We start from the raw sequence: 26,088 nt of genomic DNA, 5'->3' as shown, positions 1-26,088 counted from the left end.
CCACATTCTCCACACCAGGCATCACTTTGTACACCTCTCTCATGTCTCCCCTGACCCTCCTTTTTTCCAAACGAAACAATCCCAGCTGTTGTCACCTTCCCTCATGGGGGAGATGCTCCAGCCCCTGGATCATTTGAGTTGCCCTTTTCTGCGCTTTTTCCAGCTCTACAATATCTTTTTCAGGTGTGGTGACCAGAACTATAAGCAGTTTTCCACCATAGTTTTGTATAAGGCCACGATTCCAGCATTTACAGTGGAGGGCTACCTGAAAGGGGTACATAGGTCAGGGTGCTTAAACAATCCCAGTCTTCCATCTTCCTGTCCAGAGTCTGACCCTGCTCCAGCACTTTTCTCTTCAGCTGAGAATGAATCAGAATTGAGCTAGGGGAAAAGCATTCCTATGTGCCAGGAGGAATCATCTCTCCTTACCTGTATACCCCTTTTGCATGTGGCTTGCCAGTGTAGGACAGATGAATACTAGACTAGATGCATCTGATGAAGTGGACAGTGTCCATGAAAGCTTATGCCAGAATAAATGTGTCAGTCTTGAAGGTGCCACAAGATTCCGCTGTTTTTATTTGCCCAGGCCTTTTAAATTAAAAGCATTGTTTGCTGGGATAGTTCTGCTGCTCAGTTTTGTTGCATTGATTTGTTACTGGTTTTGCAATATGCTTACTCTTTAAACGAATTAAGCTGCAATCCTATGCATGTTTAGACAGAACAATGTCCTACAAATCCCAGTGTCCCACAGGCAGCCATACTAGGAGTTGTAGGGCTTTTTTCTGTGTACACCTGCATAGGATTGCGCCATTATGCACACCACCCTGCAATCCCTTGTGGATGAAGGGCGATTTAGACATGAAGGGTGCAATCCTATGCATGTTTAGACAGAAAAAAGGCCTACAAATCCCAGCATCCCACAGGCAGCCATACTGGGAGTTGGAGGACTTTTCCCTGGGTAAACAGGCATAGGATTGCGCCCTTAAAAAACAAACCTTAATGTAACATCTCATTTTTGGTGGCACATTGCCGATTACGTAGTCCTCCTCCCCACCACTCTCCCAATCCATATTAAAGATGATGGATGCCCTTTTCATTTAACAGCCAAGAAAACCGCTTCCCATGCAGAGAGGCGTTCCAGGCTTGGTATATAAAGGGGCCATTATGGAAATGCACGACCGAAAGCCCAAGGTTGCATAACTTCCTGCTCTGCGCAGGCCTCAGAGGCTGCCAGCCCCATGACACAACACAGCACACCACCACCCAAAATAAAATAAAGTAAACATGGGTTTCTGGGCCTCGCAACAGTGGCCTGACCAATCCTGGCTGCAGTGGGCTGGTATGGCAACAGCCCTCCCCTCCCTCCCCGGGTTGCTCCAATCAACAGACTGGTGAGTCAGGAAACTGAGCCGAGAACAAAGGCATGGCATCCCAACCCTGCCCCATGAGCCACGCTCTGGGAAAATTCCACTGAGCTCTGGAGCAGCAGGCGGCGGGGGGGGGAAGGGGGAAAGAAAATAAGATCCGGCTATCCAAGTCAATCTCCACACTGCAGATTTGGGAGCTTTGTGCTGACTGCAGTAGAAGGATGGGGCACCTTTCCCCGACCTGGCGGTGCCCTCTGGATGGGTTGGATGACAACCCTGCATCAAGATGAGGAGTTATAGTCCGGCCATCTGGAAGGCATCATGGTTGAGGAAGGCTGGGATGGGGCCAAGAGAAGCCCCAAGGTGAATTCGCCCCAAGTACGGTGACCTAAGTGTACGCAACCGCTCTGTTTCAAGGCAGCCCGCTTGTTCAGCTTGGTTCTTGCAAAGCTAACTCCTTCCTCCACGCATTGTGAGAACAGAAGGGATGACAGAACTTTTGCCGTTCTGCTTTTTGAGCACTCTGAAACACAGACGCATGCGCGCGCACACACTTTTAAATATCACGTCACCACCAAACATTGTAACCTTGTTATTGGCTCATACACTAGTTGAACTTCTAGGATGGTTTAATACGGTTTCCAGACCGTACGGTTTCACAGCACGATCCTAACCACGATTACTCGGAAACAAGTCAAGTTGCATGCCACGCGTAAGTGCGCATAGGATTGCTGCCTCAATCTCATGTCTGCCTCTGCTGCCTAGTGGAGTCTCCAACAAATATTGCACATGCCCAGAAAGGGCTGGGCAGCTGTAACACTGCTGTCTCTCTTTTGCTCCCCCTTTTCTTACATCAGACAAGGGATGCATCCAGCCTTCTAAATTCTGCCTGGAACCAGAGCTCCAAAAGCCTTCCCCAGCTTGATGGCTACAACTCCCATCATCCCTGCCTGTTGGCCTTGCTGGCTGGGGGTGATAGGAGTCAGAGTCCAACACATCCAGAGGGCATTAGGTTGGGGAACGCTAGGTGAACTGGAGACTGGATAATCATCCAAAGAATATAAGAGGTAGGCCTGTTCTTTCGTAGTCCAGCTCAAATGGTTTGTGGACATCTGGCAGACAGCACAGGTCATCCAACTATGGCCTTTATTCAGAGGCTGGCATGCTTCATGGTGTACCAAAGGCCACGTGTAAATGTGCTTTTATGGCTGACATGGAGTGGATTTTGTCTTGATGAATGTCTGACATTTCTGGGGTCCTTTGGAGAGTCTTTATTCAGGCACCACAGGGGTCACTTGATAGATGGGTGCCTAGTTACTCAAACCTTACTGCTGAGACTAAACCCACTCATTAGCTTGGTTCAGACAATCATCTAATCACGGCTTAAATGTTGAACAAACTTGCACAGGCCTCAGGCTCACCCCCCCCCCTTTCCTCCTCCATGCACAAGGAGGGCAGAGAAAGTTTCCATTTCACCTGAGAACAAACTACAGCCCTCCAGTATGTACTAACACAAGCAACCATGGATTGCTCTAACAGTCTGGCCACAGTTACTTAAATCAAACCAAGATCAAACCATGATTTGATATCATGCTTTGTTAACTGACGATATTTTAGAAAATAATCTGAACCGGGACTAAAATACACTAAAAGTTGCTGAAATTCTTCGTCTCGGGGAAACGGGTGTTTCGGTCAAGAGAGCTAAGTAGAACACTGCCAAGTTTCAGATCTCTCACCATCCAACTCTTCACCACCCCAAAGGGTTCATGCTACCTTGGTAACTCGGCTGAAAGGACAAAGGCATTAATGTGAGTAAGATAAGATGAGATAAGAACGTGAAGTTTACTTAACAAAAAGATGGGGCTTATTAACATACACAAAGAGCATACAGATGGGGGACAGAGGTGTGTGTATATATGTGTGTGTGTACACACACACACACACACACACACACACATATATATATATATATATATAAAATATCAAGCATTGCTTTAAAAAATGTTGTAGCTTAATATAATTGCCCCAGTCGATATCCAAGGCAGCTATGTATAGCTTACTGTGCTACATAAATATTCATAGCAAAAGGCAGCCATTTCTAGATTAGAAATCCAGGGTTTTATCTAATCCCTTGGAAAGAGGCACAGAGTGGAACCTAGCTCTCCAGAGCTCCTTACTCAAAAGATCCAAGCTGAAGACTACCGTACCAGTTTTAGATGGGTTCCTATAGCCCAACTGGGGTGTGCGATTGGACATAAGACACACGATGATTCATGAACGAGAACAATGGACATGAGAGAGTTTCCCTCACGTAGAACTTCAGGAAGGGCAAGCCCAGATGAGGACTACCCCAGAAGTGGGCAAGCCAACACACATTTGAATACTTTGATACTCCCTGGGCTTCTCAGAAACAAAGGCCAGGACCAGCAGCTGCTCCAAGGCAGTGGTTCTGGAGTATGAGAAAGGGAAAAGGTATCTGCTCCCTTTCCCCCTTTTGTGAAACCTCCCCAATAAAATGGGGAGGAGAGGTTTTTAACCTTGTAGCACCAAATCCTAATCTCACCCCCCACCAGGTTTGCTATATATATTATGTGTGTGTGTTGGGGGGGGGGGGATTTCCAGAGAGTGCGACGGGGAAAAGAGGAAACCCACATAATGCAGGGAGGGGAGTTGCTGTTGCTGTTTTAATCCAACCTTAAATCCTACCTCCAGAATAAATATTATAAACTGTTTTGGGCCTGAGCTGGACAATTCCTTCCCTCCAGCTCTATTTTCTATTTTATTCTCCAGATGACACCACCACAGCCTAATTGCTCTCAACATTTCATAGGCCTTGGAAACTCACAGGTCCTCGAGCACTTTGGGCAATTTCAAAAATGTTTTCTTCTTTCTTTTAATTTACAAAGCAATATACTTCTTCATAGTTAGGGAGTCCCCTGAGGATGCAGGAACGACTACCTTGCTTTTGTGTAGACCTGTTTTGTTTCCAAACTGATAGGCCCTTAGCCACCCATGCTTGGTATTGGAGGGAACGCTGCTGTGATGTTTCTTCCTTATAAAGTAATACAAACTTATATTTCAAAAAGCACTGTAACAGATTTGAAAAGAAAAGAAATTCAGCAGAGAAGTTCCAGCCTTTTAACAGAAAAACGGCTACAGTTGCAAATCACAAAAGGGTAATGTTTTCTGCCACAGGCCTTCTGCTCTATTTGCTGCTGCAATGCAGTAAAAATGATTCAGCAGGTCTGCAGTTAAAAAAAAGTATGACGGTAAAGAAATAAAACAGTATTTATTATTTAGAAAGGGCCTCAACACTAGGTACTGTACAAGAAAGGCGGGAGGGCACACACTCTGTGGTGCAGCACCCACTTTGCATGCAGAAGGTCCCGGGTTCAAACTCTGGTATTTTCAGTTATACGGATCAGGCAGGAGATGATGGGGAAGACACTTCTCTACCTGAAACCCTGGGGAGTGGCTACAGAGGACAATACTGGGCTAGGTGGACAAATAGTCTCAGCTGGTATAAGGCAGCTCCCTGTTTTATTTTGTCTTTCTTACTGCAGGGGCTGTGTGGTGAAATGGTTACATTGCAGGGATGGGGAAACTCTCCAGATGTTGGGTTACAACTCCCACCATCCTTGACCATTGAGCATGCTAACTGGGGCTGATGGGAATTGGCAACATCTGCAGGGCCACAGGTTCCCCACTCCTGTAGAGTGGTCAGACTAGAATTGGGACGGTCCAGTTCAAATCCCCACTTGGCTTTAAGAAACATCATCCCAATCTTCCCCTTGAACACAACACTATTTTACTTCCACGCTCTCTGGGGTCTAGATATCCCCCACATCAACCGTAGTGCCATATATTCCTAGCCCTGTCCTCTTCCTTGTGGGGAGGTTGGATTTTGATTGTATTCTTGCATTTACTACATATATATATATATATATATATATCTCCCAGCTTCCCCACAACAAGCTCAAGATGGCATGCAAGGTTCTCCCCAGCTTTTTTTTTTTTAATCTTTACAACACCCCTAACAGGTAGATTAGACAGAAAGATAAGTGACTGACCTAAGGCCACCCAGTCAGATTCATATATCATGGGTCTCCCTGATTCTCGCTCAACACTCTTAACTACTACACCACACTGCCTCTCAGATCTAACAAGGCACTGCCTCATTTGTCTAAAGGGAGTTAGACAAATTCATGGAGGAGAAGGATATTGACAGCTACAAGTCCTGACCAGTATCAGAGGCGCTATATGCTACCTCCAGTATCAGGGGCAGTATTGCTGGGGAACATGGGCAGGGGGGTGCTGTTGCTTGTAGCTTCTCCAAGGCAGCTGTTGGCCACTGTGTGAACAAAATGCTGGACTAGATGGACCCTTGCTCTGATCCAGCAGGGGTCTTTGGGTGTTCTTATGTTGTTTATTCTCACTGAGGTGGAGAACCCACAGTTGTGTGTGGTGGGGGACAGAATACTCCCCCGTAACAAACAAGCAAACCACATTCCAAGGATATTCCTAGGAATGGGGGAGACCTGAGTTCAAATCCTAAACTCAGCCATGAAAGCCACCAGGTGATCTTGGGTACCAGCCACCATCTTTCAGCCTAGCGTACCTCGCAGGGTTGTTGTGAGGACAAAAAGGGGGGATCAGATAAAGTGGAGTGTGGTCAGCAAAAGCTTCTGCCATGGTAAATTTATTTAGGGTGCAATCCTATACATCTCCATCATGTGTATATGGTCTTATAGGCCCCTTCCAACCCTACTATTCTATGATGTCCCCTCCTTAGATGTCATCCTTCCAAGCAGCATAGCTGATGCTGGGAGTCATAGGACTTTTTTCCTGTCTAAACATGCACAGGATTGCACCCTGTGCTGGGATTCGTAGGACTTTTTCCGGCCTAAACATGCACAGGATTGTACCCTTAGTCTTTTAAGGTACTGGTGGCCTTTTTTGTTGTTTTTTCACTGCGTATTAAAGAAGTAATACACACACTCCCCTAACTCATCATTCCAGCCTGAATAAGGCTCCCTTTTCATTCATATATATATATATATATATGCTAAAATGTTGTGCGCTGTGTGAAAAAGTCCTTCCTTTTGTCAAAACCCTTGGCAATATATGTTGTGCCACTTTACACTAACGTCTTCACACACACACACACACATATATATATATATATATATTATACACACACGTATATGCATATATATGCACAGAGAAAGAGAGAGATATTTAAAGACTGAAAGAACCGGGCATGTTTAGCCTTGAGAAGAGAAGACCGAGGGGAGACAGGATAGCGCTCTTCAAGGACTTGAAAGGTGGTCGCAGAGCGGAAGGCCAGGATCTCTTCTCGCTCATCCCAGAGTGCAGGACACGGCATAATGGGCTCCAGGTACAGGAAGCCAGATGCCGGCTGAACATCAGGAGAAACTTCCCAACTGTTAGAGCAGTACGACAATGGAACCAATGACCTAGGGAGGCGGTGGGCTCTCCCACACTGGAGGTGTTCAAGACGAGGCCGGACAGCCACCTGCCAGGGATGCTCTGACTTGGACTCCTGCACTGAGCAGGGGCTGGACTCGATGGCCTTGTGGGCCCCTTCCAGCCCTACTGTTCTATGATTCTAGGATTCTGCCCTAAACCCTAGCCTTGCCTTTCACTCCCAGCCAGTGGAGGCTGGTGGCTCTGGTTTCGGTGGAGCTGTGATTCCATCCTGGTTTCAATCAGAACCAGCCACGACTCCAAAGGAGCTCCCCAAGGTGCTAAACCTATTTGCGGGATCATAGAATCCTAGAATAGCAAGGTTGGAAGGGGCCTGCAAGGCCATCCAGTCCAGCCCCCTGCTCAATGCAGGAATCCAGGTCAGAGCATCCCTGGCAGATGGCAGTCCAGCTTCATCTTGATGCCTCCGGCGTGGCAGAGCCCGCCACCTCCCTAGGTCATCGGTTCCATCGTCGTATCGCTCTAACAGCCAGGACGTTTTCCCTGGTGTTCGGACGGATCGGGTTCAGCAACTTGGCCAGCTCCTTTAAGAGTTCCGGCTGGTTCTGACTGAAGCCCAGACAGGTTTTACAGCCCCACCAGAACAGGAGTCACCAGCCTCCACTGGACGTCTGCGGCGCAAACAAGCGGCAAGGCCAGGGCGGGGGCGGAAGAGAGCGCTCCGCCCTCGCACATGCGCACTGAGTCACTGCGGCACACAACAGACGTTGCGCGAACTGGCTGGGACCGGCCTGAGCCGGATGGAACCGGCCTCCCACACTCCCCCGCCCATCGACTGAAAGAGCGGAGGCTGCTGCGACACGAACCGGGACTTCCTTCCCCTCCCCTCTTCGGTCGCACGTTTGGTATCCCTCCGCGCTGCGTGCGCCCGGCCTCGTCTGGGCCCGCCTGGTTTTTTCCTCAGAGAGTCAAAGCATCGACACGGCCTCCATTTTGATTCCATTTCGCTCTGTTGCCTCAAGGCAGCTGCTGTCGGCTCTTATTGTATGATTGCCACACACAACACCCCCACCACATCCCGTGGGTGATGATGGTGATGATAAACATCACTATGCTGCCCCATAGCCAAAGCTCTCTGGACGGTTTACAGAAATTAACCAATAAAATACACTAGGCAAAGTGTAAAACCATTCACGAAAAAGCATACAAACGGACGGCATACGTGCGGACAACATAAGATATTTTTAAAGCTCCCTACTGAAGCTGGATTCTCTAATGAAAACTCTTGATTTAGGGACAAATGGGAGGATGAGTAACTTCCTTGCAAAGAGTCAGATAAAATTTATTCATTTCATTTCTATACCGCCCAATAGCCAAAGCTCTGGGGTATAGAGTAAATCTATCGAGTATGTTTATATATTGTTTAATTGTTGTGAACCGCCCAGAAAGCTTCTGCTATTGGGAGGAATAGAAATGTAATACTCAAACAAACATACATCTAAAACAGTTTTGAACAACCGTAAGATAAATCCAGGGCCTCATGAAAAACTCGTGCTGTCAAATGCCTGAGAGAAGAGAAAGGTCTTATAAACCTGGCCTTATTTTGGAGTAAACTTAACACTACCGGCAGCAACAACAACAAAAAGCATCCCTAACGATGCAACAAGATCCCTAAAGGAATAAACTCTGATTATAATCTTTAGTACGTCAAGGGTATGCTTGCGAGGCAACCCTAGTTAAACAGCCTAAGGATGCAATCCATGCATGTTTAGACAGAAAAAAAAGTCCTACAGTTCCCAGCATGCTGGCTGGAGCCCGCTGGAAGTTGCAGGACTCCCTTTCTGCCTTAACGTGTGTGGGATTGTGCTCTCTTGTTTTCGTCCTCCTCTCATAAAAAACAAAACACTGTTTTTTCTGTCACTCTGCAGAAGCTCAATGACACCCACAACCAGGGAGCTAAAGTTGAGCGACTGGAAGTTGCACCTCAGAAAAGGAGTTTGTACTAGAGCTGGGGGAAAATGCAGAAAAGGGCCGTCCCAAACACCTTCGTTATGAGATGTTTGGGGGTTTGCTGTTTGGAAAAGATGACGTCTAAGGAGGGGACATGATGGAGGTGTATAAAATTACACGTGGTGAGAAAGTGAATGGGGAGAAGTTATTCTCACTCCGTCTCCCATAATACTAGTACCCAATGGGGTCATCCAGTGAAGCTGAAGGGTGGGAGATTCAGGACAGACAAATGGAAGGACTTCTTCAACACAGCATGTAGTTAAACTATGGGATTCGCTGCCACATGATGTGACAATGGCTGCCACTTCAATGAGTTTAAAAGGGGATTAGGCAAATTCATGGCTACTAGTCATCATGGGGCGTGTTTGTTTTTTGCAGCCTTCGGGATCAGAGGCAGCATGCCAGTGGGGAACAACACCGGGAGAGGGCTGCTTGTGGGCTTCCCTACAGCATCTGGTTGCCCACAGTGGGCAACAGGGATGCTGGACTAGGTAGGCCTTTGGTCTGATCCAGTAGATTGCTTATGTTCTTTTTAAGGGCACGATCCTATGCGTGTTTTGACAGAAAAAAAAGCCCTACAACTCCCAGCATTCCCCAGCCAGCCAGCATAGGATACTGGGGGCTGTAGAACTTTTTTCTGGCAGGGGATGCTGGGAGCTCTAGGAGTTTTTTCTGTCTAAACAGGATTGTGCACTAACTCTCTTAGCTATATCTTTTAAGCTGCAATCCTAAACATTCATATCTGGGAGTAAGCCCCATGGAAGGCAGTGTATTTACTCCTGGGTGAATGTGCTTAGGATTATGCTGCCCATCCCTCGGGCATCAAATGCCAATATGAGAAGGCCTGTGTTCTGTATATGTTGAACAAAGGGAAACTGTGATGGTGGAGACTGTAGGCCCATATGGCAATTCCTCCTGTTGACCCCATCTGTAAGACGTTTCGTATACTTAATGAAAAACCTACACTGTGTTGTTAGACGCTTATATTCAAGGTTAGGGTTCAGGTTTATTATATTATTCCTTTCAATGACATGGTGCCTAGATTGTCACATTATGGCAGGGGAGACCCATGCTCAAATTGGCCATCAGCCATGAAACTCATTCGGTGACCTTGGACCAGTCACCATCTCTCAGCCTAACCTATAAAGGCAATAAAGAAAATAAAACAATTAAATTAAAGCCAACATGCCATTTATTATGTTCAGAAACAAGGCTGATTTTGCCTATCTGTAGTTGAAAGATTACGCAGAAAACCCCCGGCCACATTTATCTTTCTAGCTTTGATACTCAATCCTGCGCGTGTCTACTCAGAAGAAAGCCCAGCTGAACACAATGGGGCTTACTCCCAGGTAAGTATGTTTACCACTGCAACTCTAAATTACATGAGGAAAGAATACAGCCTCAGTCCTTCCCAGCACTTTATTTACTTAATTTTTTGTGTCAAGCTGGCATTTACAAGTACGTCGCTAACAAAAAGATAACTCGAGGAACGGTATGAAGTGCTCTTAACAATTTCCAGAAAGTATTAATTTGGGGAGGAAATACTAATCTCCCACCCAAACTGTGCGATGAGCAAGCATTTAAAAGGAACACGTTTGTATACATTTTATTAAAGCTGTCAGGAACTATATGTTGTGACATCAGTGGCGGAAGGAGCAGGCACATTCTAAGTCAGTGAGACTACCCTGGACTATAAATACTGGTATCTTCCCCTCCCTTGTCAGAGCTGTAGGGAGGCTGAGGCTGCGGGTTGGAGTCGGTGGTTGGGTGAAGAATAAAATGGGTCTAAAAAGGAGACTAAAAAGAGCTTAGAATTATTTTAAAAACTATAGCTAATATTTATTAAAGTAGAAGGAAGAGATTTAACTCTACTGAAATATTAATTATAGTTTATAACTTCAAAAAAGATGTATCTAATTAGGTATCTGTTCTTTAAAAGTGTTAGGAAAGGCAATAATTTTCAATCAAAAGGATATTGAAAGAAAATAGAAGAACTAATAAAACAGGGAGGGACAGCATATTGTTGATAAACTGTGGTCTTTTTAAAAGAGCACAAAAGAACATTTAGCCAAGCAAGATCAAACTGAAAACTAAAGAAAAATAATAATTGAAGATTTTAAAGAAAATCAAGAAAAGAAAAAAGGTACTTGAACATAGAAAAAAGATAGAATAAAAGAAGATAAATGTAGGAATTTCAGAGAGAAATTAAGCTCTGTTCGCATTTCAAACTAACTGAAGACTAGTTTTGAATATAAAGTATTGAAAGGTTAGAGGAATATGAAGTCTGCTTCAAGCAGAATGAAAAAGGAAGAGAAAACGGAAGGCAACTCTTGTTTAAAAAGGCAACTAGAGAAGCCTTTTCGTAAAAAGAAAAAGCCTAGGTTGTTGCTGAAGGTAGAAAAACGAGACTGGGAAGACTTCTCCAGAGGCAAGACTTAGAAGAGAGAAGGGTAGAAGGCAACCTAGAAGAGGATCCAGGAAAAGGGAAAAGCGGAGCAAAGATCTTTTGACGCGGCTGTGGCGCATGTGAAAAAAGTAGCCAAGAGGAGGAGGGAAGAAAGGACCGAAGGCAAAAGGCTCGAAATCCGTAGTTCTCAGTGTGAGCTAGCGCAGAATATGCGTGGTGGGAAAAGGTTACTTGCAGCCCTGTTGTGGTAGCTTCTCCTCCAGGACTTGACGTGAGCTGTTTGTGAGGGATGTGGTGGGAAGGATGGTCTTAAAAGCATTTGCAGTGCAGCTGCCAAAGGACTAGAATCAGAAACCTTAAGCAAGGTGGCATTTGGCACCGTGTCGTGAAGCTAGGAAGACAGGCCTTTGAGGAGCCGTTCCAACTTGGTGAAGCTAGAAAAGGAAGAAGGCACGGAAAGCAAGATCGCTCCTCAGCAAGAGGATGTGGGAAGAACTTTAGCTTTAGAAGCCTGTAGAATGGTCCAGAGTCCTTTTTAGGGGAAGCGCGAAGGGGGGGGAAGTGAAGACCGTAACATCTGTGTAGTTGGTCGCCCGATGGTAGCGAGAGCTCTCTGCAGTTCCCTGGAGGAGTCCTTGTGGAGGGGCTTCTTTTGCTAGAGCGGGGCAGGGAATTGGGGTCGTGGGAGGTCTCTCTCTTTGCAGGCATATTGCTCGTTGTCTCTTGCTGAGAAGCGAATGGGCAGTCTACGCCAGAAAGCCGGCCTCGTGTGCGTGCCACCTTCCCGAGGTTAGAAATGCTCGCTTTTTCGCCTGGCCTTCTCCGAGAATGGTAGCTAGCGTCTGTGTGGCTGTGAACCTCCCTAGAATGGGCGAGTCGAGATCCTGGTGGACAGAGAGCGCCGCAGGTAGCAGCAACAGCAAAGGCACCCGAAAAAGGGGTAGAGTATTCCTGCTAAGAGGAGCTGGGGGGGCAGCGTTCCTTGCGGGGAGGGAGGCCCCACAATCTTGTTGAGTTTTTGTCCCATCAGGTGTGTGTAGAGCCAGAGGATGCTCAAAGTTCCAGTGCTTAAATACATAAATATATCAAAGGAAGCCTGTTGAGGAGGACTTGGTGGCTCCAGTGTAAAACAAACCCCTAAAGCCAAGGCGGCATGTTGAGGAAGGATTTGCTGATGGCAGCTGTTAGAAAGAGGTGGCCGTTTCTTGGCCGCCATAGTGGAGGAGGAGCAGGGGAGCTCTGGCTCGGGGACCTGCCAGTCCAGGATGCTGTGTGTAACTGCACGTTTCCTCTCCGCAAAGTGCTAAGTATGCCACCCCCCTGGCTGCCCAGGGTCTTGGCCTCGGGCGGGGGGGGGGGGGGATGAACACCAGCTTCTTTCTAGCCTCTCTGCAGGTTCTGTAGCGTCCCCAGTGGCTTGGTTTAGAAATGTGGTCCTGCAGTACTGTGGCACGGACACCACCCAGAGGCCGAAGCCGCTTCTTCCCCAGGGAGCAAAGGACAGTCCCTAAACTTGGAGTTTGTGTTCAGGAGTCGTGGTCGTTCAGCCACCACTGCAGAAGAGCTGGGAACGTGGAAGCTAAGTTCTTAGGGAAAACGCAGAGAACTTCCGTGTCGGTGTATGTAACGTGGGATGGAGGGGCATCTGGCTTGACTGGCTGGGGTGGGCGGGGGCGTGATAACTCTTCTCAGATTCCTTTCCCAGAATACCAGTAACTTTAGGCCTGGAACCCCAAAAAGAATATTCAGCTTCTAGACTGGCAAGTAACTCTCAACAACCCAAGCAAAAACGTTCAGAAGAAACGGGCCTTTACAATATCGAACGATGCCTCGACGAAAGCCCCTTCCAGCTTGTACGCTGCGGGTATAAAGCGAAGGGCGCAAACTCTCCCGCATCCCCTCTAAAGGGGAGGAGAAGGAAAGCAGGGAGAAAGAAACGCCCGCGAATATGGATTCAAACGTTCAGGCTCCTGGGGAGGTCGTGCCTAGCTAAGTGTTGGCTGGGGTGGGCTGGAAGTCTTCACACCTGAGATCCAGCGGTTTGTGGTTTTCTTTTGGCCTTTCTTCCAGGTGCTTAGTATGTCTTAATGCCACTGTAGAGGCTGCAGGGAGAAGGATGGAGCTTGTGATCCTGGTGTGGGATTCCTTCTGATGGTAGCTTGTATAATGTTTCAAGTAAGATTCTGCTTTTGATTGTTCCCTTTTGTAAATGAGTCTTTTGCGTCTAGCAATGTTCTGCATTCCTGCCCAGTCTTGTGTAACTGATTCTGTAACCGACCGAACCCAGCCAGATAACGACCACAGGCTTCGATAGCTTCATGTAAGCGAGAGTCGTGACGATTTTTCATTAAAACTGGGAGACCTCCCCTGAATGCTGATAGCTTGAAATGTGTCTTGTCTTGTGTCTCGGGGAGGGGCGTGGCGGGGGGACAACTCTTGTCTAGACCTTTTTCAGATCCGTCTTGAGGACCTGGCCTCTCGGAGCCTGGGACGGAGCATGGCCTCCGCTAAGCAGAGGGAGCAGCTTCATTGTGAATGATAAGTAGAGGCAGAAATATCCCATGGCCTCTTCCTTGGCGGAAAATGCCCCGATGTTAAGGAGAGAAAATCCAGTGCCGGCCCGCGGGGGGAAACCCGCAAAGCCATAAGCAGCGAACAGGCAAATTTGAAGTGTTTGGATCCTTGAGAAATGTCCCGTGAAATTTCCCAAGCTCTGTGCAGTGAGCAGCCAGCAGTAAAGCAAGGAGACAAATCCCAGTTCTACAGTGTGGTCTTTCCGTTGAAAGAAAAACCTGCAGGGGAAAACGGCAAAGGTGCTTCCTGCCAAACCGATCCCAAACGTGATGTGAATTCTTCCTAAATCTTAATGGAACGGGAGAGAGAGAGAGAGTAATGCAATGCGCTGTAGTCTTGGATCAACTGTCTTGGATTGGAGAGGAGGAGGAGGAGGCTTGTGCCGTGTTGCTTGTTTACCTCAGACAGGTGCTCAGCACTGCTCAGGAGAGGAATTTGGCTTCCGTCCATCTGGGAGCTGTGTAAGCCAGCAGGCCTCACTGTCACAGATAAGTCTCACCGCTTCTTCCAGTATTGCATGTCAGGGAACGACGGGTTGCCTAGCAGATGTTCAGGGTTGTGTGGACTAGGTAGGAGGAGCCCGAGAGGTTTGCACCGGCCCTTTTGGCTGCTGATCGAAGCATGGGCTGGGTGGCTTGTGGCCCCCAGTTGCCTGCCAAGTGAGTTACTGCTCTCCTCGATCTACCTTTTCGCTCTGGGCACATGGGCCTCGATTGCCTCGCCCGCTTGAGACGCGCAGGCCGCCCCAGGTGGTGCTGACAAAATGGCCAGATGGCTGGGCTCCATGCTAAAGCTCTGGAGGCGGCCGTAAATATTAAACCACGGAACTTGCGTCACAGAGCAAAGAAACTCTGCATGTCGTAGCGCTCGACTAGTTGCACAAGCCCTGCAAGAGGGAGCACATTAACTCCTTTGCAATAAAGTGACTCGCAATCTCCAAGAATAGGTAGCTCTCTTGTCGTCTTTTTTGGGTTTCAATAAAATGTGCTGTTGCTGTTTTGTGAATAGATCTGTGGTGTTTGGTAGGGGCGGGGGGCATTCTTGTCGATCTTTCAGACTCTTTCTCCGTGAACGCCTGGTCTTTAATGGACGAGAGCAGAAAGTGCACAGAAGACTGATACTCTAAATCAGGCAGGAGAGTCTTTGCAGAATATATGTCCCTCTGTTCCCCATTGCACTGAGACCGAGTGTAGTTCCAGGCACTTGGCATTTAGAGGTCCTGTAACTAAGGAAAACCAAGGGACGATTTCTAAAATGCGTAAAACTAGACCAGTGGGGGAAAAACACTTAGCGGTTTGGGGTAAGTAATTACTGATTCACTTAAACAGCTCGGTTCTTCCCAGAGCCTCGGCCTTGGTCACTTGGACCAGGCAAAATCTAAATCCGTAAGGCTAGAATTGGTACATGTGCGCGTCCGGACCTGAACCCAAGAACGACACTTGTCAGTCTTCATCTTTAGAAATGCGCATGCACGCCCCTGAAATCTGTTTGCATCCATCTCCTGTAGTCCTACTGAGCTGTCACCCTTTCCCAGTTAACCTCATGGCAGGCTGCGGGGTGGAGAAGGGGGGCAACTGTTGAGTGTTTTGTTTCAGAGGCTTTGTCTCATAATGCGTAGATGCTAGTCCACCACTTGGGAAGCTGCATTCCAGGATGAGTGACTCTCCTGTTGCCACACCCTGTGTGCGCATGCGTGCCCCGGCCAGCCCTCTGCAGTGAGTGACTCGTACACAATCACAGCAATGATGGTTTTGAACAGGGGTGGGGGTGGGGGGCTCACCTTTTCCCAGCTCTTCTTTTTTTACAGACTTCGCAGAGATAACCGTGTCTGCAGCAGATCTGTTCAGCTGGCAAGTAATAGGATGCAGTGTGCTTGATCTGCTTGCAAAGAGCATATGAATCAGCTTTTCTCTGGTGTGGAGGAGTGATTGTTGGCGGGGAAAGCCAGCTGAGTGGCAAATGCCTGTGGTTTGAAAGGAGCTCTTGATCTGTCGAACACAATCCTCCAGTGTAAACGGTCCTTGTGTGTCTGAGACACGTGCAGGGTTTGACTGTGCTGCTTTAGGTAACGTGTTCTTGTTCCTCTTTGGCTGGGGGGGGGGTGCATTGAAGCCTTTAGTCTCTTCCAGGTGCAGCTAAGATACCACTGACACAAGAACTCAAACCTTCAAGAGGCTTTACTGGCAAGTGAACATCACATCCCACCAGTTAGTGATCAGTGCAATGCTTGGGGGGGGGGGGGTCTCTCCTTTCTCTGATTCTTTAACAGTCCGGCTCAAGAACACAGACACCCAAACAAAGCCAGCTCTGCACGATCAGCCACAGAAGCCACGTCAGTAAGAATAGCTGTGTTCAACACCCATTTCTACCCATTTGCTGTGGCGTCACTGGGAAGGGCTGGGGTCGCACGAGTGTCTTTAGATTGCTTTTCACAGATCAGGAGGAGGAACTGCCAGACACACGAATTCACACTCCAGTGGACACAGGAACAGGTGAACCATCTTTTCTCTCTTTCCACACCAAGCATAAAACCCAGGCTGTTTCAAGGGAGACTTAATTCCATCTCCCATTCTGCCGCCTCCGTTTAAAATGGCTAACCCAGCTTCATGCTGAAAACTGCAGTTGAAATGGTGCTACTTGAATTCCATCCATCGCTCGCTTTGCGGCGAGGCAAGATGGGTTGAGGCCTGGTGTGCTTAATGCCTATCAGGTATCCCCATCCAAAGGCCGGCTTTATGCCGTGGAGCCTCACAGACCTCTCGTAATGCGCAATGTAATTGGAGGCAGAACCAATGCTAAGGTTACAAAGCAACACGGACTGGGAAAGACTGGTTTATCCAGTATCACCAGCAAGAGAACACACACGAGAAGTCCTAAAAAGGTGCCCTTTGCAGTAACTGCAGAGCGGGCCGGCAACGTTACTGCCGATATCTAATGTGCCCAGTAGTAATTCTCCGGTCTACATCTCGCAATCCACTGATGGACAAGCGCATAGTGGGGAGGAGGGCAGGGACTCTGCTGCAACCAGATGTTTTGCTAAGAGTTTTCCAGGAGCAGCTATTCAGTACATAGCTCAGACAACACAAAGCCTTGACTCCATGCTAAAGCTTGGATCCTGTCCAGTGGTGCTGTGCTCAAGGTAATGCATTTAAAATACCAGCTCCCAAACTAGATCTGGCAGTGAGAGTATTTGGTCTGTAACTTCTCATTTGGAAGCTAACTCCGCAGTTGAAGGAAGGTAATTATCCAAACTCTTGATGACTCCTAGATAGCCGAGTACTGATGATGATGCGATAAGCACAAATCTTGAACAAATAAAGTCTAAATGCTCTCTCCTACAAATAGGAAGGATTAGCAGTTGTCTGCATTCTGGCCGAGGGACATGTTTTGGGGTGGGGAGAACCTCTTTGGCTTGGGAACAGACTTTGGTGGTGTTCAGCGTAGGTGGCGTTGGGGAGGGTGTTTGCAACTCTGTGCTACGACTCTTTCAGGTCTCAATAAGGGAGAGGTCAGAAGCGGAAGCTTTGTGGAGCAGATTTCGTCAAAATACCTTAAGGTTTTTCTTTTCCTGAGAGAACAACTGTGTTTTCTCAGGTTTTGCTTTTCTCCTTGTTGCATTGCCAAAAAAAAAAAAGCAAAAGACACTGGTGGTTGGCACTCCTGGTTTCCAGGATGGGGTTCGAGTCCCTACGGTGTCCTTGCTTTCCTCCAGTGCAGCCGGTGTCTCTATTTCATTTGCTGTTTCTGTCCTTTCCTGCCCAAGTAACCGTTTAGACGCCCTTTGCGAACCAAGGTCTTTGGGGGATTTGATCCTTTCAGACCTAGCTCTGAAGGTACTTTGGAATTATTAAGCTTCCTGCCTGATCAGCTGCAGTGGAATAGTGCTTGATCAATAGCTCACCAGTCTGTTCAGTAAACGGTGGCTCACAGTGCAAGGACAAATGGGAGGGCAGCTGGCCAGGGGGTGTGATGGGGCTGCAACGTTGGTGATAAATGTTGCTGCCAAATGGCAGCCCAGTTTTTGCTCCCGCTCTTCTTCCACCCACGGAATGCAACAAAGCTGTCCTAGGACAGGAACCAGCTCTACTTGCGAGCTTTCTCCTCAGCGCCAGAACTGGCACGTTTTCTTGCACCTGTGACTGCTTCCAGGTTTGGAGTTGTTCGTGGCTTGAGGTGCTGACCTGTCTTTCCATATTAAGCAACAGGCGCACCGCTAAAAGCAGGCAAATGTGCTGTCACCCTGAAGAAAAAATAAATTGGCAAGTATCGATAAAAGTGTTGTTTTTCATTGGTACAAGTTCTGAACTTTCTGGTTCAGGAAACTAAATTTTGGTAGTCGGCGGGGAAGATACAGAGCATAGAATTTCGATACAGAGCATAGAATTCTGTCTCGCCGCTGCAGAGTGGGAGCGTGCGTTCCCATTCAGGGCACCTTCCTCCAACCACGAACCAGCCTGGGTGTCCAGCTGCGTGTGGCATATAGACAGAGCCGCCGTCCCCAACTTGGTGCCCTCTAGATGTCCTGGACTTCAGCTGCCATCAGCCCAGCCAGCATGGCCATGGGTCAGGAATCCTGGGGTTTGTAGTTTAAAACATCTGGAGGGCACCAGGTTGGGGGAGTCTGTGGTAGGGGATGAGCATCCTTGCAAGAAGGAACATTTAAGCGTGGCAAGGGAATGCAGGAGGCCTTGGCTGAGCCAAGGGGGAGGCCGTGGTGTATTTCTTCGCATTGGGGGACACCTGGGGAGGCCGAGGGCTCGGATACTTCCAAGACTGCAGTGGGTTGGGAGGGACGTTGGGCTTGGCGTTGAGATCTGATTCAGGATGTCCTTATTTTTCTCCACAGCAGTAAAGCCTCTGAAGCAAGAGGCTTTACTTCGAGCTCTTGTCTGCAAGTCTTGTCACCTGATCCTCACCTGAGCTGCTTTGCAAAGCAGTATGCGGCCTCAGAGGTGCTGTCATTTTTCGTGTACTCTAGAGATGACCTCCCTCCCTGGAGATGGGTTTGGGAGGTGACTGAGGTTTCTGACTGGCTCATGGCTCGGGCCCGAGGGTCACAGACAACTGCTCAGTTACTTCCAGTCATTGACACGAGCTGTGAAATGCTCACATCTGCTGGGCTATAACAAGAACCAAAGAAGGGAGCTACTGCTTTTTCACTGCAGTGACTGGACAGTCTCTCCTCTCCAGGCCAAAGAAGAAGAAGAAATAAACATCTGTACAGAAACAGGGACCTCTTCCTTGCAGGCCAGTCTGGAAATGCTGACTTGGGTTGAAATTGTAGGTAGCATTAATGGGCTTGTGGGGCGGGGCGGGTGTCACAGTAACATAAGTAATAACTTCATTAGGACCAACCAAAGCAACAGATTAGCAGGTGAGCTAAACAAAGTTTGGGGGGGTGGGGGGAGAGAAGAAATTGCATGATGCCCCAAAGTTTGCAGTTCATAAATAAAACAGCTTCTGCTGGACCCAACTGGAACAGAACCACAGGGATTTGGCCGTGTGTGTGTATATGTGTAAACCTTGCTACAGTCCCCACACACACTCTCACCAAAGCTATTCGGCTTGAGAATGCAATTCGTGCTGGCATTCTTCCCAGGGCCAATATTTGCTCAGTGTTTTCATTGAGCAACTTGCCATATCCCCAGGATGTTTCCTGTCTGCCACAGCCAGTTCAGACTTCAGTAGTGCATATGTAAAGTTGGGATCCTCACCCCGTGTGTTTTGCTTTATGCTTTCATTGAACTTCATGTAGCATTTTGCTGCCCATTCACCTTTAAATGAAAATACATGATGATTCCTTCCTTAGCATTTATGAAAAGTTTTAATGTAGAGAAACACAAGAGCAGTTACACAGTTCAGTTACTAAACTGAAGAAATACAATCTGCACTGTGTCTGTTTGCATATCGCATAAAATGTAAACCATTTTCTGTTGTGATTTTTGGAAAGGAACTTCATTGATGGCTCCAGGTTACGAAGTTTATCACTTTGTATGCCCATGATGCTTAATGCACAACCTTTCTTGTAGCTCTTTATTTCTAAAAGCTCTTTGGGGAAAAACTAAGGGAGAAATGTTAGAACAGTTCTTTGAACTCAATCCTGTTTTCAAGTAAAGCAGGAAAAAATTGCAATTCAAAGAATAAGGTAAAAATATCAAGTATTACTTGTCTAGAAGAATTCAGATAAATTTTCCTTTTTTGTGCTTGCTTACAGCTTGTTCTCCTTTTACTTTGAACATATATGAAGAAGCCCTTGTTCCTGGTATCCTTTCGCTAACTTCCATTCCTTCTGGACTTTATCTTCTCTACAGTTCTGGGCTAACTGCCTGTACGCTTCCTTAGTAACCTGTCTCTCCTCCTTTAATTCCAGAGAGCCAGTGTGGTGCAGTGGTTAGAGTGTTAGAACTGGCCTGCGTAGATCTGGGTTCTAGTTCTCACTCTGTCATGAAGCCCACTGGATGACTTTGGGCCTGTCACTCACTCAGCCTAACCTACCTAATAGGGTTGTTGTGAAGATAAAATGGTGAAGAGGAAGATCATATACACCACCTTGGGTTTCTCTGGAGGAAAGGCAGGATATAAATGTAGCAGCTAAATAAAACAGAGCTGATCAGGTTATTGCAAGACAGCTGTTTTTGTTTATTAGTTTTTGTTGCATCTTTGCCAATTATATATGTAAAAATAAAGTTTTACTATTTCTGTTTACATTGTCCTTTTTGTAATGCTGTGGATTCTTTTAAGCTTGACATAATGTAGGGTCTCGACATCCCTGAGTTAGACCATGAAAGTGGAATAAGCAACAAAAATGGTTATTGGTTCTCTGTGTGCCCAAATCTCTTTTTCCTGAGAGGCATCCAGTGGTCAGGCTAGAAAGTCTGAGTGATCATTCCACATTCATCTATGGCATCAGCTTCTTCTGACTAGCTGGCAGAACCTGCTTGGGTTCTTATTAGCCAGTAGCTGCCTCCACCTGTGTTTATAGCATCTGAATCAGCATTGTTTTCCCAGGTTGCAACCCAATTCAGAAATCCCACTGAAACTGAACACGCTGACCACTGTTGTAAAAACCACATTTCCAAGTGACCACTAGGCAGCAATTTATCCTCTTCTCGCTTTGCCTGTGGTTTTGGGGTGCAGGTTCCTGTCCTGCACTGCTCACAGGAAGCACATCAGCAAGCGAGAAGCCGCTGCAGCCACCTGAAGAGGGAGCACAGATGAATGAACAGGAGGATGTTGTGGTTGCTTCACTGCACGAAATGCAAAAAACATTCTCAAGGGTGCCACGTGGAAACTTCTTCATTTAAGCCCACTGTGTTTCAGAGATAGCCTTTCTACATGAGGCTTTTACTGTGTGCTCATGATTCATAGAATAGTAGGGTTGGAAGGGGCCTACAAGGCCATCGTGTCCAACCCCCTGCTCATTGCAGGAATCCAGGTCAGAGCATCCCTGGCAGATGGCTGTCCAGCCTAGTCTTGAATACCTCCAGTGGGGGAGAGCCCACCACCTCCCTAGGTCATCTATTCCACTGTTGTACTGCTCTGACGGGAAGTTTTTCCTGATGTTCAGCTGGAATCGCTTCCTGTAACTTGAGCCCATTATTCCGTGTCCTGCACTCTGGGATGATCAAGAAGAGATCCTGGCCTTCCTCTCTGTGACAACCTTTTAAGTACTTGAAGAGTGCTATACTGTCTCCCCTCAAGTCTTCTCAAGGCTAAACATGCCCAGGTCTTTCAGTCTCTCCTCACAGGGCTTTGTTTCCAGTCCCTGATCATCTTTATTGCCCTCCTCTTGAACCCTTTCCAGCTTGTCTGCATCCTTCTTAAAATGTGCCCAGACCTGGACATAGTACTCCAGATGAGGTCTGACCAGTGCTGAGTAGAGGGGAACTAACTACCCGGGATTTGGAAGCTCTGCTTCTATGAATGCAGCCCAAAATAGCATTTGCTTTTTTTGTAGCCACATCACATTGTTGGATCATATTCAGCTTGTGATCGACAACAATTCCAAGATCCTTCTCGCTTGTAGTGTGGTGGAGCCACATATGCCCCATCTTGTAACTGTGCATTTGGTTTCTTTTTCCTAGGTGCAGAGCTTGGCATTTATCCCTATTAAATGTCATTCTGTTGTTTTCTGCCCAGCGCTCCAGTCTATAAGATCACTTTGAATTTTGTTTCTGTCTTCCAGAGTATTAGCTATCCCGCCCAATTTTGTGTCATCTGCAAATTTGATCAGCATTCGCTGCACCTCCTGGTCCAAGTCATTAATAAAAATGTTGAAGAGCACTGGGCCCAGGACTGAGCCTTGCGGTACCCTGCTCGTTACCTCTCCCCGGTTTGAGAAGATCCCATTGATGAGTACTCTGAGTCTGATTCTGTAGCCAACTGTGGATCCACCGGATCGTTGTTTCATCTAGCCCACTTTGAACTAGTTTGCTCATCAGGAGATCATGGGGCACTTTGTCGAAAACTTTGCTGAAGTTGAGGTATACTATGTCTACAGCATTCATTCCCATGGTCCACAAGGGAGGTTACTTGATCAAAAAATGAGATCAGATTTGTCTGGCAGGACTTGTTCTTGACAAATCCATGTTGGCTTCGAGGAATCACTGCATTGTTTTCAAGGTGCTTACAGAGGGTTTGCTTGATCATCTGCTCCAGAATTTTCCCTGGGATTGATGTCAGGCTGACTGGTCTGTAGTTCCCAGGTTCCTCCTTTTTACCCTTTTTGAAGATAGGGACAACATTAGCCCTCCAGTTTTCTGGCACTTCACCTGTCCTTCATGATTTCTCAAAGAGAATAGACAGTGGTTCCAAGAGGCCCTGGAGATTTGAACTCATTCAAAGTAATTAGGTGTTCCTTGACCGTATGCCCATCGATCTCAAGCTGCAATCCTGCCCCTTCAGCTTGTACTTCACCTTTGTGGGGGGGGGGGGTGTCATAGACCCCCTTTTGGGAGAAGACTGAGCCAAAGTAGGAATTGAGCACCTCTGCCTTTTTTGTCATCTATTATCATTTTGCCATCTTTATTTAATAGCTGAACCACTATTTCTTTCCTCTGTCTTTTGCACGTAGCTGAAGAAAGCCTTTTTGTTGCTTTTAGCATCCCTTGCTAACCTCAGCTCGTTCTCAGCTTTAGCCTTCCTGACACCATCCCTGCAATTCTGTGCTACCTGCCTGTACTCTTCCTTTGTTGCTTGGCCTTCTTTCCACTTCCTATATGTGTCCTTTTTTTTTGTTTTCAGGTCATCTCTAAGCTTTTTGTGAAGCCACATTGGCTTCTTCTGTTGTCTTCCTCCTTTTCTTCTTGTTGGAATTGTTTGTGATTGTGCCTTGAGAATTTCCTTTTTTAAAAGCTCCCACCCATCTTGGACTCCTTTTCTCATTAGAGTCGCTTACCATGGGACCTTACTTACCATTGTTCTGAGTTTATTAAAATCAGCTTTCCTAAAATCCAGGGTATGCGTTTAACTACACTTGGCTTTTGCTTCCCTTAGAACCAAGAACTCAAATATAACATGGTCGCTTTCCCCCAGAGTTCCTGTAACTGCTACTTTATCCACTAAGCCATCTCTGTTGGTTAGGATCAACTCAAGGATAGCCGATCCTCTAGTTCCTTCCTCTACGTTCTGTAGGAGGAAGTTATCCGCCACACAAGTCAGGAATTTCCTGGAGGGGCCATGTTTTGCAGAATTTGTCTCCCAACAAATATCGGGGAAATTGAAGTCCCCCATTACTACTACATCATGCTTCCTTGGAACATTGGCAATTTGCTTTTCAAAAGTTTCATCCTTGCCTTCTCCTTGATTGGGTGGCCGGTAGTAGACTCCGACCACCAGGTTCCTTTTATTCTTTGTTCCATTTATTTTGATCTGGATGCTCTTGATGGGGCTACCAAACTCATCCTCCTGTATTTCTGTGCAGATATATGTATTTTTCACATACAGTGCAACCCCTGCTCACTCCCCTGCTTTACACAACATCATCACCCTCCAGGGCCTCTCCTGTGCATTGTGACCATTATCTTGGTTTGTTTTTTTTTAAAATGGGGAAAGTGTGGTATTATTTTCTGAACGGCCTGTATAACGCCATAGGAATTCTGTGCAATTGCACAATTCCGCTCTATCACAGCACCACGTAGTGGTTGTAAAATGGAACATAAAGAAAGGCAGGGAAAGAAAAACCCCTGGGGAATAAAACACATAAAGCAGGTCCTAATCCCCCAAAGAAACCGGAAATAGAAGCCTTGGTAAAAGTGCGAGTTAAAAGCTTCATGTAGAAAAGCCCCAAGACCTGGTTTGGACAAGCTGCGGGGCCCCTGGGCACCAGGTTGCATATCCACCCCTCAGGTGTTGTGTGAACCTGGCAAGCGTGAGTTATGCGAGGGTTAAATAACCCTCACATAACCCATGGTCTGTTTTAGGGTTATATGAGGATTGCATAACCCTAAAACAGGAATTGTTTAACAAGGATAAAATAGGGGTTGTTTAACCCTCACATAAGACATGCTTGCACAAAACAACCCTGGAGTAGGAGTTGTATATTCAAAATGGTGGCTGTACACACGCCGCACACACCAGTGTCTCCCCATGGGTTAAATAACCTACAGTGGGCTGTCGTGTCGTGCAAACTGGCCCAAAAGCTCCTTCATCAGGGGCAATCTTATAAAATGCAAGTGCTGAAAGTGGGCTTAGCCAGTTTACGAAGGTGGTGGTTATCTTTCAAGCAAGATAGCCACCACCCTTGTAAGATGGCTTAGCCTGTTTTCAGTATTTGCATTTTATAAGATTGTTCCTGATGAAGGAACTTTTGAATTTCTGAAATAAGGTGGGTTCAATTAAAGAAGTTTTCCTGTGGCACCTTTGAGAATGCATTCTTTGTGCTGAGTTTGGGTGCCAGCCTTCTGGGTTTCGCTTGTCTGCTTCCTTGCACAAGCAGCCATTTCTGCCCACTTGCATGCCGGCACTTTCCCTCTGGGGGCTGAGGTGATAGAGGGTGGACAGCATCTTCCCTACCGCACTGCCTGGGGTAGTGCTCTTTCTCTGTGCTCTTTCTCTGAACAGCTCCAGGGGCAAATTTTCCCTCACCACGATGATGATTTACTACATTTCTATACCGCCCAATGGCTGAAGCTCTCTGGGCGGTTTATAAAGATTAAAAACATTAAAAAAAATATACAGAGATTAAAAACCATTTACATAAAAAAACCCCACATGAACAGGCAATATACACAAAAGAAACATATATCTAAAATAACGCCAAACAAACAGTCTCAAAAGCAAATAACCGTAAGACATTCCAGGATAGGTTAGAACTTATCATATGCTGCCAAATGCCTGGGAGAAGAGAAAGGTCTTAACCTGGTGCTGAAAAGATAACGATGTTGGTGCCAGGCGGGCCTCATCAGGGAGATCATTCCATAATTTGGGGGCCACCACCGAAAAGGCCCTCTCCCTTGTCGCCATGTTTCAAGCTTCCCTCAGTGTAGGCAGCCAGAGGAGGGCCTTAGATGCTGAGCGTAGTATATGGGTGCCAGAGATGCCAGAGAGTATAATCTGACACCTCAACCCAGTGGGGATTGGGGGCGGGGAGAACCAGGAGGGATACCCCTGCAAAAGCATGTTGTCAAGTGTCCCCTTAGAAGCAGCCCCAATTTTAAAGTTTATTGCATTTATATCCTGCCTTTCTCCCATGTAGCCCAAGGTGGTGTCCATGTATTTCCCCACTCTTTTCCCTCACAATGGCCCTGTGAGGGAGGGTAGGCTGAGAGATTGGCCTAGGATTGGGAAAGCCCAGGTTCAAATCCCCACTCAGCCACAAGTCACTGGGTGACCTTGGTCCAGTCAGCATCTCTCAGCCTAACCTACCTCACAGAGCTGCTGTGAGGGGAAAAAAAGATTTGTCCCCTCAGCCATGAAGCTCACAGTATACAATTAAAGTGATTTATGATTATCAGAATAATCCTATACTCAGAGAAGGATGTCCCATCAGGGGCTTACTCTCGGGTTAACGTTGTAGACAGGGTGGCCACATGCCCTCTTCTACAGAGGATGGCCCCCTTTTACAGAAAACACTCCTCTCTTTGAAGAACTGCCAGAGACGACGACGACTACTGTTGTTGTTGTTGTTCAGTCGTGTCCGACTCTTCGTGACCCCACGGACCATAGCACGCCAGGCCTTCCTGTCCTGTGCTCTCTCCCGGAGCGTGCTCAGGTTCATATTCATTGCATCGGTGATGCTATCTAGCCATCTCATCCTCTGCCGTCCCCTTCTCCTTTTGCCTT

General features: G+C 47.1%; 1 long non-coding RNA gene across 1 annotated transcript; it reads left to right on the top strand.

The window, feature by feature from the left end:
* The first annotated feature begins 7,757 nt into the window (after positions 1-7,757).
* LOC146334263 (uncharacterized) lies at positions 7,758-20,518 on the top strand. Its single transcript, XR_014786322.1, has 2 exons — positions 7,758-19,086; positions 20,021-20,518. It is a non-coding gene; the product is annotated as an uncharacterized LOC146334263 (long non-coding RNA).
* Positions 20,519-26,088: the final 5,570 nt, after the last annotated feature.

The sequence above is a fragment of the Heloderma suspectum genome, chromosome 17 (assembly GCF_057233095.1).
Source record: "Heloderma suspectum isolate Gila_16-S chromosome 17, 16-S_ref, whole genome shotgun sequence".
In the NCBI taxonomy this organism is placed as follows: Eukaryota; Metazoa; Chordata; class Lepidosauria; order Squamata; family Helodermatidae; genus Heloderma; species Heloderma suspectum.
The sequence above is the reverse complement of the archived record's forward strand: the minus strand, read 5'-3'. Positions and strand labels throughout refer to the sequence as shown.